The sequence below is a fragment of the Protopterus annectens genome, chromosome 3.part1 (genome assembly GCF_019279795.1).
Source record: "Protopterus annectens isolate FY-2018-M chromosome 3.part1, PAN1.0, whole genome shotgun sequence".
Classification (NCBI taxonomy): domain Eukaryota; kingdom Metazoa; phylum Chordata; order Ceratodontiformes; family Protopteridae; genus Protopterus; species Protopterus annectens.
In genome coordinates, this window is record NC_056732.1 from 707367655 (window position 1) to 707377654 (window position 10000).

Here is a 10000-nt window from a genome sequence, read left to right on the forward strand (position 1 = left end):
ACAGGATCATACCGGTTTCAGCATATAGCCTTCTTCAGTGATACCAACGCATTCTATTCACTGACTATATATAGTCAGAAAGCTAATTAGCTAACAAATTGGTGAAAGTCCATTTAAAGTGACATAATACAAATTCAAATTGGGCTGATATATATCCCCAGTTTTTGCCTATATATAAAACCATTTTAAGAAAACCCAGTCAATCAATGTATAGAATCACATACTATTATTATAATTGTTATACAAAAACTTTGTAATGTGTTTGTAATGTTAACATGTACTGTGACATGGATGTGGCTGATAAAGATATGACTGTGCTGGCCTGCCTGATACATTCTGATAACATACATTTTGGATACACATTATGAAAGAGTAATTTAGCTGCTGTGGTACAATGTCTTAACTATTCTCTTTCTTTTTTCTTTCATTAGTTGAGGAGGAGATTGCATCAAACCATCAAAGCATGAGATGATGGTGTACCAGATTAACCATCTGCAAGAGCAGTGGAGGGACAAGTTTAAGAATATCTGTAACTGTTGTCATTCTTGTACAAAAATGAAAGCAGGGTAATTGCATTCAGCAGCTATATCACTCTCCTGTCATGCTCTTTTTTCTGTCTGAATCTACATCAATAATTAATCGATTATGTTCACATCTTCCAAGCCTTCAGTTACTTCATAGGTTCATAGGTTCATAGGAGATTACTAGGCTAATATCTTAAGAGCCCATACAAGCCTAGCCAATATAACCAAATTTTACCAAATATATGGCCCCTTGGGGCAAGAGGATGTCATGGATTTGTGCCTATGCATTGAGTATCTTACAGATTACCCTTCTCCATAAAGGATATGGGAGCTACCCCAAGTGTGAATTTGTGATTCCTCGTTGATTGATCCAAATTGCATTTGAAGAGGGCCAGAGAAGGGCTCTGCTTAAAGTGAATAGAATGCCTGTTCCAAATAATGGGCAATCTCTGAGACACATATCTGTCTTTCCAGCATGTTTTGCTTGAGTTACTGATTGATTTGTTTAGATACCTAGATCGGGTGACCCTCATGAAGTTTGACTTGCATATGTGTAGCAGCTTCATTAACGCTGGATTTATGAGTACCTTGTAAGGTAGGCATAAGTTACCCCTTAATAGTCGGCAGAAGACAGAGTACAGAGATAAGGCTTTTTGTTTATCTGCCTAGGACATGTTGTTTACACCCAATATTTTCTCTGGTAACAGCTTTCTGGATCACCCCTGGTGCTGACAAAATGACAGAATTTTAAGGAATCTGTTTCTTTAGCAATGATGTATTAAATGTACATAGCTTGGAGTTTCCTTGACCAGACTTTAACTACCAGGAACCTTGGTCTGTATCTAGTACTGAGAAAACCTATTTGGCATTTTTCAGAATACTTTTTCAGCAGTAATTAATGGGTAATCGTGTCTTTAAAATTGTATATTATGATACTATGGATCAATACAAAGGGTAATCTTGAATTTATTTACAACAGTAAGATATTAGTCACCCATTCATATAGTTCTAGTTTCTTCTTAATGACACATTAACGTTTTCAGTTCTTGTAATATCCTGATGCACTTTATTTCTGTGTGTCGTGGGTACACTTCTAGGTACATGGGTCACTGAAATTATGTCTTGCTTGATTTGTGTATGATATTCTCCTAGCATTTTGCCTCTAAACAAATCTGCATAGTTATGCAGTGTATCAGTGTCATGATTCTACTCAGTATCTGACATGTCTTGGTGACATTGCGGTTTTTAACACATGGACTACAAGATTTTGGCTCATGGAATCTTACTGCCGTTCTTAGTTCCTCACAAATGATACACCCTAATATATTAAAAGACTTCATTGTACCGTCATGTTTTGCCTGTCAACAGTTTCTGACTTATCTTTACAATTCTTTGAAGAGAATAGGTTAACAACGTAAACACATCTTTCTTTTGAGTACCAAACAAATTTAAATGTTTAAAAGAAAGTTCTGACACTATACATATATTCCAGTCATTAATTTGTAGCATTTCCTGCCAAAAGTCTGCTCTGCACATCCATCTTGCTCTCTTTGATGCATTTCAAATTTCACAGTATCACTTCTTTCATTTTGCTTGATTTTTATATTTCTCTTCAACAGCATTTATATTCTTCACATGGCACTTGATTTTGCAGTGCACTTCTTTGCAAAATATTATTTTCTACATCAGGTTCTGCATTCATAAGATATGGACAGGGTTTCCTGTAATGCTTTTAGATATAACTACTGCAAATCAGAAATTCAACAATACAGAGTTTTCTCATGCCCACGATTTTAGATGCCTTCTTTCTTACAACAGTATTCCTCTGCACCAATTTTTTATATTTATTATATCTGCAACACATCTTGTTTTATTTCTTATTTTTGTTGCATTATTTGACTCATATTTTATTTTGCGCATATTCTTTCCATCAGCTCATTTTTTTAACTTTCTAATTTAACTTGTTCTGCACAGATCCACAACATTTGATGAGGTCAGCCATCTTTCACATAAGTCTGCCCCATGGTTTGTTATTTCTTATACCATAAATTATTCTACCTTGCATTAGAGAACCATGCAGCTTGACAAATTCACACTCTTTTGCTCTGTTCTGTAAGACATATGTCAATAATCACTGTGGGACCTTATGTTTTTGTAAAAAATAGACATTTAACAACTAACACATTTTTGGGGCTCGTAAAATTACTGATTTTTCTTTTTAAATTCTGATATTCTGCTTTCTCCTCATCAACACACTTAAAGAGTTAAATGCCTTTATTGCTTATTCCACAGCAATGTGAGGAATGCTGTGCACTGGATCCTTTCATGGTTTTCAGATAATCCACTTGTTGTGGGTGATAAAACAAATTTCTGGACCCAAAGCTTCCAGTGTTCTTCCAAATGTACTTCTAATGACAGAATTCCAGGTTGCTGTACTTATTTTCCTCTGAGAAGTACTATAATTCTAAACTTAAACACATTTCTTCAGTTCTGCAGATGTATTTATCATCTCTAGGAGATATTAACATTCTCTACACCATGTAAAGTAAGATATAGACATACTGCAGGCCAAGGGCCATAGCCAAAACATTTAGTTTTTAGAAGTCAAATACACTTGCTAGACATGACCTATCAAATAAACATTATGTTGTATGATAGACAACACATCTGAATAAAAGTTATCTGTTGTTAGCAGCAGTAAGCCCCATGTTACAGCATTCACCTATAATGTCAGTTAAGCTGATGGGTCTTCATTGCTGTTGTATTTGTGCTGGCTTCTCACTTTGTGTGAGCATTATATTTTCCTAGAGGCCCAAGAAAATAATGACCACAATGAGAACTATAAAGACATTTCCATGGTATGGATACAAACGTAAGGTATATTGTCCAGTTCCATACTGTTAGAAACTTTTTGTCAGTATCTTCACTATCATATAGAGAAGGGTGGTTCTGCTGATTGACATTGGAGGAATTACACATGATTTAAACAAGTAGAAGCATGTAAATTAATGGCAGACTCTTTTCATCACCAGTTCCTGCATGACTGTAACTGCAGTAAGAAAACTGATTAGTCCCGTAAGCTGCTTCAGCTTTATTACAATATTAACACAGTTCTAAAATGATCATTTTGATATATTTGATTTTGAAATGTAAGTAATTTCTTCTTGCTTTTTAATGTTATATTACCAGTTTTGACTTTTGTGTTATTGGTTTAGGTCTTTGCCTATAATATCGTGTAAGAAATGTCTTAAATATTTCATAAATATTTCTTTTTATGAACTTGTTTATGCTGTTACTGTTCCACCAGCTGGGATCTTACAAGTATTGCCTTTCTTAATGTATTTTTTTATTACTGGGCAAAGCATCACTACAACCTTATTACAGATATTATAAAATATTTTCCATGAATCTCAAGACATAATGGATTTTCATTTGAAAGGAATTCTTTCCATAAAATGGATCCCAGAGGACAGACATTTAGCTTATAATTAGGGTTTACATAATCTCTAAAGAATATTTGCTACATTTTAAAGCTTAATTTTAAAGCTTTAATATGAACATAGAACATAAAATCAGCAGAATTACATGAGAAAGATAAATGTAGGATCTCAGAAGCAGTGAACATTTTTAACTCTTGCAGGCCATTGTATATATTTTGTGAGATGATATTTAGTACAATAGTCACAAAATGTGTTTTTATGCACAGTGGTGCTACCCTTGGTTTGCAATTCAACCCAAGGATAATTAAGTTTCCTAGTAACACATTTGCAGCTATGGAGTTAACAGTATTAATTCCTTAAGAAGCTTTACATCTTGATGTGTATTTTTTGTTAAACAGATTGTCTAACCAGCTTGTGGCATATTTTCAGTGAAGGTCTGGAAGCCATGTTTGGTTAAGTGACTTGCTCAGTTAGACAAATGAAGACTGTGGGAATCATCCTCAGGACGGGAGACTGAAGTTCATTAGCAGTTCATAATCGTAAGTGTGCTAAACTCTCATTGTATTCATAGTAGGGATAAACAGCAAGCCAGCAAGCACAGTGTGTTTTATCAAACTTAAATTTAAAGGGTGGAATTCAGTAAAGGCTACCATTCATTAAACTAGTGGCCACACAAAGACTATACAGTTCACAGAGTGTTTCATGTACAATTCATAAAGTGAACTGTATTATTTCTAATCACGCATAGTGCACCATGATAGCTGGGCTGAAGTCTGCTGAATTGCTAACTAATTGTATCTGTCTGGTTGCAGTGTCATTCCAGCAGCCACAACTTATATCACCTTCCTCACAAATCATGTATTCATCACAAATTAAGACGACCAAAGAATTATCAACAGTTGTTATACTTGTTCCTTAATGTCGGTATAAAGTGACAAGAATAACAGGATTTGCTGTCACATGAACAGGCAGAAAAATGAGAGCTGCATTACTCACGTAAATGTTTGTCAAGAACATTTTATGGTATAAATGGCCAAGACACAAGCATTAAAAAAAGTAGGGATGATCTGTAAAATGAGAGATAACATAGTCAACAGCTTGGCATTATTTCCTGCACTGGGCATTCATTTCTGGTATGGATTATATTATGCAATTCAGAAATAAAAGCACATTTATATGTCTACATTTGTAACTCATTAAATTTTAAAGCCGCAAACATTATGTCAGCAACTAGCTGCATTTTACTTCTCTTCTTGTTTGATTTTCTATAAGATAGGCAAATAATGGTGACAGCACACACCAGCAGCACTAAGGCACAAGAGCATAAGTGACCAGTGCTCTAACTGTGGCCTTTGTATTATAGATGCAATGTTTCTTGTATTTAATGTTTGCAAAATCTATGCATATGTTTGCATATAGGTATGTGTTATGTGAAAACACCTACTTAGAACAACATCATATACATTGATTTCTGTGCACCAGAGTTTATTGACTCATGCAGTTACATTTTTGATCCCTTTTGGCACACAGAGCACCTAATGCAGCCAGTTTTCCTTCTCTGTCTGTGGGTCTATGACTCTGGCTTGGGCCCTGCCCCTAAAGGGGCCTACTGACTTCCATACTAGTGTAGAGGATTTTGTTTATAAGTGGGTTCTTAGATGTGTAGGGGGTCAGAACTGGTTCCTCTATTAGGCCATTCATGTCATTATATTTTTTTATGTTAAGCCTTAATCCCTGACTAACATTGCCAGGTAGGTAGCCCATGGATATTGTGAGAGTTCTGTCCCTGAATGCACAATGGCATACCCCTCAGATGCCCTGCCCACCTTCTTAACTGCTGGTACCTCACCTAATGGCTCCCATTATCTGTACCAGGAATTGGACATCAGATGCACCCTTAACATGCCATACAGATGAGCTTTATCACAATGTCAGCTGGTTCCTCCAGTGCTTGGGCCACTGTTTGAACCTGACTTATCTAGGTCATCATCAGTCCTTCATCCATCTATGCCATGTAGCTGTCTTACTGTGCTGATCTTTGATTTTATTTATAAATGGCTATTTGTTTGCCAGTGAAATGCATACCAGTGCAGAATATGATGCATAGCCATATAATTGCAGTGCATGCTGATTACACTGAATCTTGAAATTTCCATGCCTACTGCTGCATATTAACCACATGCAGTGCACTCTGTCTCCAAATATCTTCCAAAACGTCTGTACAGAAATCTCTAACTTAGTTTTAATCCTGATTACCTCTGTATTCAGGCCATTATGAATGAATGTAAAGATCCCTATCTGACTTAGGTAATATATTTGTGAAATATATAGCTTATAATATAGTTAAGGCATCCCATAATTTTGTGATCACCACATAATATATATTATGCTGCAAACAAAGGAAAATGCATTACAATTGCTCTAATTGTGCTCCAATATTACTGAATAGTATAATGCCAACATTTCTTGGCCTCACAAACTGGTTTAACAAAATTTTATATATATATATATATATATATATATATATATATATATATATATATATGTGTGTGTGTGTGTGTGTATATATATATATATATATATATATATATATATATATATATATATATAGGTTTACTATCAAAATGATGAGTGTAGGTTCAGTGAACACGGAATGTCATAAAACATGTGGATGACTTTCATGTTGCCAGTCTACATGCATTTGAGTCCCAGGGTCAGTAAATGCAGTGTACTTTTGCACACATGTGGTCAGCATTAGGACTAGAGGTCGTGGTACAATGCAGATCAGGAAATGTACCCTTTTCCCCACTGTAGTGCGATCTCAGAGTTGTAATATATAATTTGCAGGGGGTATGGGGGGCATATGTACTTCTGAAAATAAAGTCAGTATCCAGTAAAATACAATGCCACTTGTAAACCTAACAAACTGGGTCCAAAAAAGAACTGGTGAATGTCCCCATAACTCCCGCTTGTAATCAGTTTATGCAGATAAGCATTAGGTTGGAAGGGTTACACTTTCCTGTAGCCTTCTTTCTTCCTCAATTAAGGTAAAAACAGTGCGCTTTCTACTATTCAATCAGATGAGTGTAGTGTGCTCTGCACCTCCATACAGTGCATTTCTCAATAAACTAAGTGAAAAAAGTGTGCTACAAAAGGGAATTGGAAAACGGGCTCTCTGCATTGTAAATTGAGAAGCAAGCAGAGAACTGTGTAGTTTTTAACAGTAGGGCCTAGGAACAGAGTATTGGGCATATAAAAAGAAACAAAAAAAGCATGCTTGAAACTCATACCTGCACATGCTGCCTCTAAGAATCTGCTTTACTGATTTAGCCCCGCTCCACTTGCTTTGCTCGCTCAGCGCCCCACTCTACCTCCATATCCCACCTGCCCCTGGTAGTACTACATTTATAGTACTACTGGCATGCCCCCTTAATTAGCTAACCAACTACACATGCTCCTAGAACCCAGCAAACCCCTAGCACAATAATACACCCTCTATCCACCCCACTAACCATATTAACACACCCATAGCTATTCTATTCTCTCTAATCTTTTATCCACCACATACACTCAATAAGACCCTACCCTAGTAATTTACTATGACTGCAGCTTAAACAATCATGCTGCTACCCTTAGTACCCCTGCTATTCATTCCTTATCACCTAAGCTCCTGTGAATATGTACAGCATCTTGAAATCCAATACCCAAACTCTCAGACACTAACCCAGCATTTAATAAGTTTATCCAATAACCACCCCCTCTCCTAATTCCTCGTCCCCCAGTTTCCATCACCTGACTAAATACTGCTACATTAGCTTAAAAACCAAAAGCTACGAAAAAATCATAAACAAATTTTTAAGACTCATAAGCAACTTAAAAATTAATCTTATGAAGGATGAAGACATCCATCCTAACCCTAACCCATCCACAACAGTAGACCCAAGCACACTATCTAACAACCCATCGTGTACTACCCAGATTGGTAGACTTTCAAACTCATTTCTGGTCTGTCATCTCAACATCAGAAGCCTAAACAAGATCCATAGCCTACATGGACTCTTAGCTGTTCACTCCCCTGATATCCTCTGCCTCACAGAAACCTGGCTAAAATCAATAACCAAAGATAACGAAATACTCCCCCCCACAGTACAACATCCTTAGACTGGACCGGATCTCCTGGAAAGGTGGCGGGGTAGCTGTGCTATACAAGTCTACCCTAACAATAACAATTGACACCCAACAGCCACCCCAGTTTGGCAATGCAGAAATTCTCATCACCAAGCTAATAATAAACAAAAATAAATGCAGATACATTGTCTGCATTTATATTCCACCCGACAAGAATGATAATACTCTAGAAAATATCTTACATTGGCTTGCTTTTAACTATCCCCAGGAAACCATTGTCTTGGGGGACTTTAACATTGATGGGAACACCTGTTCTTCTGAAACTCCCTCCACCCATTTAAACCTCCACAGGTTTACTCAGATCATTGCCACCCCCACCAAATTTAGCAAAAATAGAGTCAAAGATAGTATCCTTTATTGGATACTTATTAACAGCCACCCCCAAAAGTACAAGTTTACCCGATGATCTAAGTGATCACTGCCTTACCTATATAATTAGGCTGAAAGCCAACATTCCCAACCAGCCCATCTACAAAACTATAAGAAACATCAGGAACTTTAACCTTGACAACTTCCAAAATGAACTCAAAGCATGTAATTGGAATGTCTTGAAATGACTCCCATTACAAGAAGCAGTTGAGTACTTCAGTACCAGATTTCTGGCTATCCTTAACCACCATGCTTCTACTTGTACCATCCGTGTAAAAGCCACAGTTGCACCATGGCTATCTAAAGAAACAAAAACCAAAATTAAACTAAGAAACAATGCCTGGGCCAGGTGGCATGTTACCAAAGCCCCTATGGACCAAGTAAGATACCGGCAGTTAAGGAATCAGACCAAAAAAAGCTGTTATTCTGGACAAAAAAAAATCACTACACCCTCCTACAACAAAAATATCAGCTAAAACCTCAAATGTTCTGGGCTGATATTAACAATCTTCTCAACCCAGGCCATTCCGCCACACCTACCCCATCAGCTGCCCTTGATAAATCCCCTGTACAAATTGCAAACAGCTTCAACTCCTTCTTTACTGAAACTATCCAGTCTCTAGCTAACCATCTCACTCCATCGGACACAAACACCAGCTCTGGCACATCTAACCCTGATCCACCCAGCACCCAACCCACCCTTACCTTTCAAACTGTACCTACCAACCTGATCCGGACCATACTCAAAAAGCTAAAACCTACTACACTAGCTGCCGACCACCTCCCAGCTGAATATCTTCAAAAAGCAGCTGATGCCATAGCACTTCCCATTTATATTATGATCAACAAATCCATCTCAGAAGAATCCATCCCAGCAATATGGAAAATATCACGTTATACCTCTCTATAAAGGAGGAAGTTCCACAGAATTATCTAACTTTAGACCTATAGCCATTCTTTCACCACTAGCTAAAATCATGGAAAGATGCATACACAAACAAATCATGCACTTTCTTATTCAAAACGGAAAGACTCTCAGCCCGGCTTTAGGCTATTCCACAGTAGCACCACGGCTCTTCTATCTTTTTCTAATGTCATCAATCTTCATCATAACAACAACAAACTATCTTCAGCACTCTTTCTAGATCTCTCAAAAGCTTTCATTATGGTCAACCATCAGCTACTGCTTAATACCATACAAACCATCGGTTTAGACCAACACGCAATACAATGGTTTCACTCCTACCTAAACAGTAGACAGCAGGCTGTCTTATGGCAGAGCAAGCTGTCATCCCAACTTCCTCTAACCCTAGGTGTCCCACAAGGGTCCATACTAGGTCCCCTTCTTTTCTTTATCTTTATCAATGATCTGCACACCACCATCCCAGGAGCCACCTGCATCCAATATGGAGATAAATCAATGCTAATATGCTCCGCCTCCTCTCCTACACAACTTCTAACCCTCACCCAGACCACTTT